Below are 8,290 nucleotides of genomic sequence, written 5' to 3' on the forward strand. Positions count from 1 at the left end.
TTCATTTCTACTCAAATCCCTGCCCACCGGCTGTTAGAGCTCATCTCAATCCCAACCTTCGTTCATGAGAGGAGAGAAGAAAGAGGTAAATATAGCAAGTTCAACTTGGAATTGTGTGCGTACAACTGAATTGTAACAAGCAGCACCCCACGTTGCATTTAAATTAGATAAGATAAGTCAGTCAATACGGTACTTAAAGTAAAACCTAGGCTTTAGTATCGTTTTCAAATTAAGGGTAAATCTATGTTGGCCTCAATGATGTGCTACTAATCGACAAAAGGACAAAAGTATGACTACACACAATTTTCTTATTTGTCGTTTTCCGATCTAAAAAACTTTGATAAAAGTTATCTTTTATTTCATACTCATTCTATTTTATTTTCATTAAGAAGATAATTTTCTCATCAAATATTGCAAGGTACAAACCTGATTATATCCAGGAAAAGAAATGATTGCAAAGATTCAACTATATGTAAATTAATATTACTTTGGGGTAATGTACGCGTACATTACCTTACAGTAATATTACGTGCTTACTTTAGGGTGTTAGTAAAGAAAAATGAAAAAGTAATTATAGTATTAGTTAGCATGTGTCAATATTAGATATATGCGTGTTTCCCTGTTCTAAAACCTATAGATAATATCGCGAAGGGACATGTAAGTATGGTTTTAAAATCCCATTAAGGGAGACTTCTGATTTTTTAGGGTGAAACGAATGTACCTTTTTCCTTTCTGTTTAAATGTATAATACATTTTTAAAAACAGCTTTTTGTATATAAAAACATATGTAAAACGCCACTGCCAAGTGGTACTACCTAAACTTTTATTTAGAGTGCATTAAATAAAATTTTTGTGCTTATTTCATGAAGAAGAAAAGCTCATCGTACGTACAACATAAGTGAAGGATTGCACAATAGGTTCCGCCTGTTAATAGGAAAATATCATTCTGATACATATTTTCTTTTACATAAATTTTAAAAAGAACAGGCGGACACTGAAAGTATGCTCTCTGAATTATCAATTGTCAGGGCGGTGAAAAATGGATTGCTTTTAAGATTCGCCTACAGACAATAGCCGAAACCGCCTGCAATATTACTCTTCGGGAAAATCTAGGCCTTGATTATGATAATCTTTATCCTGTCTGTGTGATCAATATCCGTGACTACTCTCTAAATCTGAATTAGTAGTTTTCTATTAATGATTCTAAATCGGAATCAACCAGTTCTCAGTATTCCATATTTTAATGAAGAGAAGAATATCTATGCTTAAAACTGGTTACGGTGGAGTAATTTCATTGAACTTAAATAATAAAACATCACTTCATTTAGCGTTGGAGAATATTAAAAGTGTTTCGATTGTTAAATTTCTGTTTCAATATAAAACCCATCCTTTACAAAGTAACATTCCAAAAAGGTATAGTTTGAAAACAAAAAAATGTATAGAATAAACTACATTAAAAACCATAGAAATTTAAAATAACTGTATGAAAACGAACAGTTAGAGCATAACTACAAGTCTGATGTATATAAACACTTATTTATATCATCAAAGAATACTTCTTTTCATGTATAGAAAAAGAAATCTCGTCCACTGCAAATGACTTCCAAAGACATAATTACGATTTTAATCCATACAAGAGGTCACAAGAATCCACGATACTATTAACACAATTTACAAGAATCGTTAAGATTTAAAACGTTCAACCTAAATATTGTACTTCAGAACCAATACACGATCATCATCACCATTGAATAATTATCATGACCCCCGTTTGGGTGGACCTGCTACCACTCAAAAATTGAAATAAAATTCTCTATTCTTCAGGATTGTGTAGGGTTCAGTCCCTACTAGAACTCAGGTGATTTTCAGATGCGGTAGCGAGATCGGACGTTTTAAGAACAAAGAAATTAAACGATGAAAAAATGGTTGTCCATTATGTTATGCTCTTAGACAAATGGAAATTATTACATGTATTTATCCTTCACTTTTATTTGTAATGCGCACAAATGTAGCAATAAGAGAAGATGGAATAGTAGCCATTGAAAGATGAGCATCCGTTTAATGGATTCAAAGGCGTTTTGGCTTTAGCAATGTTACCGGAATTCAACTTAGTTGATTGTGTTGTTGTTGATACTTCTGACAATGCTTCCTTTGTTGTAACCAAATGATTAGTTATTAGATACAGTAGAACCCCGATTATCCGAGCTAATGTGGACCGGACCTACCTCGGATAAAACGGACTGTTATTTTAGTATATGTAATTTAACATTTTATTTTTAAAAAAGTCTCTACTATAAACGAGAAAGGGACTTTTATATTCATATTCCATAATAACTTAAGTAATTTATTAAAATAACAAGAAGCTCGGTTAACCGGGGTTCTACTGTACCTTAATGACACCGAGGAAGAATTGTATATTGAAAACCCTCGACAAACGTCAACTATAAATGAAAAATTGTTAACAATTAAAACACCCACAACACGGAGAGACTTTTAGTTAGAAAAATTACTTTATTGTATTTCGATATTTCTAATAAAACGTAAGAATTTAGGGATAATCGAGGTACGATGATGATAGTTCTTATTATAATAATAAGTAGTGTTATTTCTTTTATCTACTATTGTAATTTTTAGGGAACAGAAGTTAGTATAAAAGTTTAGAAAGAATATCATTTGATGTTAAGACAATTGCAAATACGAAAATATGGAACTTAATTATAATACATTCTGATATTTTTATTTGTAAACCCACTATTTTGAATACTATTAAATGTCAAAAAATTTTAGATACTGTATTATTTTCAATACTAACACGCTCTGAAATGGTAAGCAGTTTGAATTTTTACAAAATTTTATTAGAATATTTTTATGAAGGTTTCCGAACAGTTCCGTCCACAACCGAAGACCAGTTAATGTTAGGCGAACACTCAGCAAACAACCGAGCGTCATCATCGTCTTGAAAGTATTTTGTTAAAAACGTTTCAAAAGTTATTAGTGATTAAACAATTGAATTGTGTAATAATATTATAATAAATCATGTATATATTTATATACATATGTATTATATACGTATACACGTGCCTAGTAACGCATTTTGTATACCCCTACCCTATATATGCTATATATATGTAGCGTCACCTAATCTTCACTTTTAGTATAAAGCTTTAGAAAAGATTCAAAAAACTTTTAGACTTATTACGAAAAGTGACGTTGACTATGTCTTTTCATAATCTTTGTTAGAATTCTTCTAACTGTACCTCGATTATCCCTAAATTCTTACGTTTTATTAGAAATATCGAAATACAATAAAGTAATTTTTGTAACTAAAAGTCTCTCCGTGAAGGATTATTCGAACACCGCGGAGTATAATTTTGTACAAAATGTGGAATGCTTCGGAATGGAGAAATTTGTTACTCATGCATTACCATACTTTGAAGGAACTTTACCACAGCCATATTACAAACATTTGGCGATGCTGTGTTGAGCTGTATACATTCTGATGTCCTCTATTGCAAAAAAAGACGTTAATACCGCAGATTGAGGAATCAAAAATTCCTCAATTCGTCACCCACACAGCACCAAGAATTTCCCGAAACTTGACAACACCTCGCCCAGCGAGATTATAAACTTTGAGTGGCTATGCTCATGGAAGATATTGACATTGCCATGTTCAGGCAGTATTGTATCAATATTAAATGAAATATTTTCGCATAATTATTAAAATTCCATCTGCTAATACAAACGTATAAACCAATATTGTCTGAATATTGACTGAACATGGCAAGTCAATATTTGCAGTGTAATTTTCGCTAAGGTTGGATATTTAATATTTCCTCACATGCAGACATTTAAATAACTACTCAGTCTTCCATGTTTGCATCAGACTTGGCCTGACAATACGCGTTCCCATTATCCTTCATCTTCGATAAGACTTATCATCAAACATTCGCTTCGAGAATATTCATGTACCCTCTTATCGACTGTTCGCAGGTGTTCATATCTTGCAGCGACCTTAACGGCTCTTAACAGTAATCAAAGATGAAATAGTTCTAATTAAATGAACTAACAGAATACACATGTTCGATTATGTAGGGCGATCCTTTATATGTCACCCATCTCATTCTTCTTAAAAACATAAGGACGCTAACGAACAATCCGCTTGAGCAACCGTTTAGTGTAATGTACGTAGCATTACATAAAAATCTCATGACATTACTTTCAAAATGTTAACTTAGTTTTCTTGTCTTCGTAATAAAAAAATGCTTTTCATTTTCTCTCACAACAACCAGTGGATCTTAACATAGTTGAAAAATAAATAAATATTTAACCATATTTAATTAAATTTTCGTTCACCTAAGAAACAATCAGTTTTTCCATTTAGCACTTCATGATGAACTTTCAGAACGATCCATGCGATGAATTTAGTAAACGTTAGATTAATTTAATAAAGGTCGAGAGGGTAAATGTTGATTGAGGGACGTCTGTGATGCGTAACGATAGTATAAGCAATAGGGCATAGAGTGAGCTGCAGAAATATAGGAAGGGAGTAATAGTTAGTACTTACATGCACTAACCCCATTTCCAGTCACCCCACAGTTGTACATTTAGCTAACAGGCTGTTATGATTAAGTTTGTGAAAAGAAAATCGTGTGTCATCAATATTATGAAGCATATATGTATTTAGTTTTGCCTGAAATCACACCCACACCTTTTTACTCAAACTTTAACTTCGAAAATGTGCCAAAAAGTTCAAATTTACAATATGCTTTCCTTGAAAAAGAAAATTCAAAGTTGAAGATCAAAAACCATACTGAATAGTTTTTTTAATTTTTTCCATTATTTTCTCAAAGCATTCAATTCATATTCTAATAATTGAGATCAAATTAAAGAATTGGTCATAAATATACAAATTATAATCGGTTCTTTGCTCTGCACTCTCAATTTAAAAGATGTTAATATTTAGTCAATAAAAAGAAAATTTTATATATCCGGAATCAACTTAAGGATCTGATATTACTCTAGTTGACGGTAATAATAAAACAATCGAATCAATTTCCAAGTTGTCCATTACAGCGGGTTTGCAAAACAAAAGTGAGATAGGCCAACTCATTGAAGCACAAGCACAAAATATTTGTTAACTAATTTTCAATTAAGAACAAAATACCAAAGTATTATTTAAAAGGAACTCAATGAATTATTTTAATTGCATAATTTAAGAAGTGTATTTTACTAAACAAACAGAAAATGAAAATCGTATTCTGTCTCCGTATCACATTTAAATCCATATCCTTTGTCCTAAAACCTATTCGAGGGTAATATTCTCGCTGCCCTCTTTCATATAATTATGTCTACTGAGCACTTAATTTTATTTCTGCGTCTGTAGGACTTGTAACACTTGCTAGAAGCTGGAATAGCGTTTCTCTGTACTAGCTAAACCACTGTAATGGAGTACAGAATTACCAACTGTAGAAATTTAATCAAGAACATCTTTATCCTGATGAAGGGTCACAGTAGAGTTTCAGAAGATTAAATAAGAGGGTGATCGAAAATCATCAGAATTGGTATAAATGAATTCGTTTAACTTTCTGTTTCAAATCATTTTCTTTTGTTAAAAATTCTTTCCAATATTGCAAATAAAATATTTAATTAAAGAGATTTTGCTTTAAAATTTGGAACCTCTGAAGATTAATATACAGATTATGAAATTTAATTAAATAAGTTAAATACAACCATCTTAATGGTATGAATATGAAAATATATTTTTTTTAAACTAGAATTTTTTTTCAATTTATGATTTTAAAACCATGAGTTTAAGTTAATGAACAAACGAAGAATTTTTTTTTAAATTAGCCGTTTTCATAATGTTAACTATATCTTCTTCTTCTTAAATGATTTGAGGCTTAGCCAACTGTCAGAATAAACTAATATTAACTATAAATCCTAAGCACCAATTCTAAGTTATGTAAGGCCACTAACAAATAATCAGTATTTGCTTTCAATTCTATAAAAATAATTTTACATGCTCTCTAAATTTCAGGCCTCTCACTCAGTTTTACAATAAAAAATAGTGTCAAAAGTGGCATAAAATGTTCAGAAAAGTGTCAAAATAGTGGCATATTATTTATTAACAAATAAATATTAAATGATTAAATTTATGTTTTAAACTGCTATAGATATTCATTATCCCGTTATCTAAACTATTTTTGTTTGTAACTTCAGGGTGGCCGCAAGATTGACTTTATCAATTTCCCTGACATTTTACTGACATAATAACGAATTTCCCTGACAAAAATTTTTTTGTTTAGAGCAAAAAATGTATTGCATGACCGACTTAATTTCTTTAATTGCCCTGACAAAAAAATTTTTCCCGACATTTCCCTGACTTAACTGGCAAAAAATTTTTTTTCCTGACATTTCCCTGACTTTACTGACATGTGGCCACCCTTAACTTTTCAAAAATCAAATAAAAACTCTACTATCGGCTCAAAAAAAAACTTAAAAGCTCATAACTCAGGTAAAAAATTCATATGATATTAAGACAACCTGATATCATCAACGACACTACTTCTACGTTACTATACAAAACTGTAAAATACAAAAAAATTTTTTGCCTCAATTGAGGCTCCGGATCTTAAAAGGGCACTTTCACCATGTAAAGTCTATGCGGAAAGTGCCCTTTTAAGATCCGGAGCCTCAATTATGAATGTTTGAAATTTTGAAGTACATGGATTGTTCTCATCATTATGAAAAGGGTCTACTCCCTTGCAAATAAAGACACAGATTTGTCAACATGAAGTGCAAATTGTGAAAAATAATATTACAGTAAGGAAATACATATTTTTTTAATTTTCAGGAATTACTGGCAATATTGATAATTATTTTTATATAATATGTTGCAAAAGGGTTCAAATATTTTATTAAAAAAATTTAGCATGCCAGTAGGATATATTTATTCTATTATTGATGCAAAAAAATTTTTTTTGTGCAGTTTTGTATAGTAAGGTAGGAATAGTGCATCTACTGATATGTAGGTTGTTTTAAGACCAGAAGAATTTTTTTACTTAATTATGAGTTTTCAAAGTTAGAGGGTATACAAATTTTTTAAGCCGATAGTAGCTTCCTATTTCGTGAAAAATCTAAAGATAGATAATATTTATAAGATTTGTTCAATATTATAATATAATAAAATAATGTCCAATATAGCGATCAGTCGGGCTACGGTTTTTTCAGGTTTTTAAGAAATTTTCAAGGTTTCAAAATTGCATTCTGCATACAAAAATATAAATTTGACAAGCAAAAAAAATTATTTATTTATCAACAAAATTAGTAAAATTCAAGATTTAAGAAAAAATCAAGCATAATTCCAGGTTATTTCAAGGTTTTACAAAATTCACATCCAATTCCAAGTTTTCAAAGTTCAATGCCTGGTGGCCACCCTGAGTTAAAAATTAAACACTAAAGGTTAAAAGTTAAACATGTGAGTTGAAAATAGTGTCTTTAGTGGCCATTTTTTTACATAAAAGTGGCATTAGTGGCATTTTTTTCAAAATAGTAGCTAAATAGTGGCATCAACTGAAAAAAGTGTCAAAAAGTGTCAATAGTGGCATGAGTGGGAGGCCTGAAATTTATCAAAAAAAATAAATTACAAATTCGCAATTCTCATTTATTTGTTTTGACCTTATAAATGAAATGAAATAAAATAAATCGAAAAACTGCAAATTGGAATAAAATAATATAAGTTTTAAAGCTGCAATAAATATAAAAGGAAATTATTTTAATGAAAAAATTAGTTGTAATTAATTTTTATAAGCAAAAATGTTTTTAACAGATTGGTTAAAGAATAAATTTTATTGTTTCATCTATAGGGGAAAATGGGGAAAAACCAAGTACCAAAAAGGAATCTTGAGTTTACAAAGAATCAAATGAACGAATTAATTTAAATAAACCCCGCAGAATTTCTCATAAATCCATTCAAGAGTGAGAAAATTATGATAATTGTGGCCAAAAATTCCCTGAAGATATTAACTTTCAAAAATCGCAGAAGTTTACAAAATATTAATATTTTGTACCCAATGCAAGTATTCATGTTCCTCAGGTTCCTGCTTAATTTATGTAAGAAGAAAGTAAAATAAAGGATTATTCAAGGGCTCTGGAACCAATTTTATAAATTAAAATAAAAAACATTAAAAATTATAATCCATAAACCTAAAATCTAACTTCACCATCTTCACCATTCAAAAAATCGACCAGTCTGTCCAAAAACTCATCTGTCACTGTGTGTTTGTGGTTT

The 8,290-nt window shown here is 30.2% G+C and overlaps 1 long non-coding RNA gene across 1 annotated transcript in view; it reads left to right on the forward strand.

Annotated features, from left to right (window-relative positions):
* Positions 1-8,060, forward strand: part of LOC122512305 — a 28,599-nt gene extending 20,539 nt beyond the window's left edge. Inside the window, exons 2-3 of the long non-coding RNA XR_006302613.1 lie at positions 5,384-5,561; positions 7,866-8,060. This is a non-coding gene — a long non-coding RNA (uncharacterized LOC122512305). The remainder of the gene's footprint in view (positions 1-5,383; positions 5,562-7,865) is intronic.
* Positions 8,061-8,290: the final 230 nt, after the last annotated feature.

This window comes from Leptopilina heterotoma, unplaced genomic scaffold, assembly GCF_015476425.1.
Source record: "Leptopilina heterotoma isolate Lh14 unplaced genomic scaffold, ASM1547642v1 Lhet_97, whole genome shotgun sequence".
Classification (NCBI taxonomy): Eukaryota; Metazoa; Arthropoda; class Insecta; order Hymenoptera; family Figitidae; genus Leptopilina; species Leptopilina heterotoma.